This window comes from Nematolebias whitei, chromosome 15 (assembly GCF_014905685.2).
Source record: "Nematolebias whitei isolate Nwh7 chromosome 15, NemWhi1, whole genome shotgun sequence".
Taxonomy (NCBI): domain Eukaryota; kingdom Metazoa; phylum Chordata; class Actinopteri; order Cyprinodontiformes; family Rivulidae; genus Nematolebias; species Nematolebias whitei.
In genome coordinates, this window is record NC_056512.1 from 46,857,086 (window position 1) to 46,857,872 (window position 787).

Consider the following 787-nt stretch of genomic DNA (forward strand, 5'->3'; position numbering starts at 1 on the left):
TTGTTAACAGGACTGTGTGTGTTGTTGTTTTTGTAAACAGGACTGTGCGTGTTGTTGTAAACAGGACTGTGTGTGTTGTTGTTTTTGTAAACATGACTGTGTGTGTTGTTGTTTTTGTAAACAGGTCTGTGTTTTGTTGTAAACAGGACTGTGTCTGTTGCTGTAAACATGACTGTGTGTGTGTTGTCGTAAACAGGACTGTGTGTGTTGTTGTAAACAGGACTGTGTGTGTTGTTGTAAACAGGACTGTGTGTGTTGTTTTTGTAAACAGGACTGTGTGTGTTGTCGTAAAAAGGACTGTGTGTGCTGTTGTAAACAGGACTGTGTGTGTTGTTGTAAACAGGAGTGTGTGTGTTGTTTTTGTAAACGGGAGGACTGTGTTGTTTTTGTAAACAGGACTGTGTTGTTTTTGTAAACAGGACTGTGTGTGTTGTTGTAAACAGGACTGTGTGTGTTGTTGTCTTTGTAAACAGGACTGTGTGTGTTGTTGTAAACAGGACTGTGTTTGTTGTTGTTTTTGTAAACAGGACTGTGTGTGTTGTTGTAAACAGGACTGTGTGTGTTGTTGTAAACAGGACTGTGTTTGTTGTTGTAAACAAGACTGTGTGTGTTGTCGTAAAAAGGACTGTGTGTGTTGTTGTAAACAGGAGGACTGTGTGTTGTTTTTGTAAACGGGAGGACTGTGTTGTTTTTGTAAACAGGACTGTGTGTATTGTTGTCTTTGTAAACAGGACTGTGTGTGTTGTTTTTGTAAACAGGACTGCGTGTGTTGTTGTTTTTGTAAACA

The 787-nt window shown here is 39.4% G+C and overlaps 1 protein-coding gene across 1 annotated transcript in view; it reads right to left on the reverse strand.

Moving 5' to 3' along the window:
• si:ch211-198p11.6 overlaps window positions 1-787 on the reverse strand; it is an 11,341-nt gene that overhangs the window by 7,778 nt on the left and 2,776 nt on the right. The gene's annotated exons all lie outside the window — the stretch shown is intronic.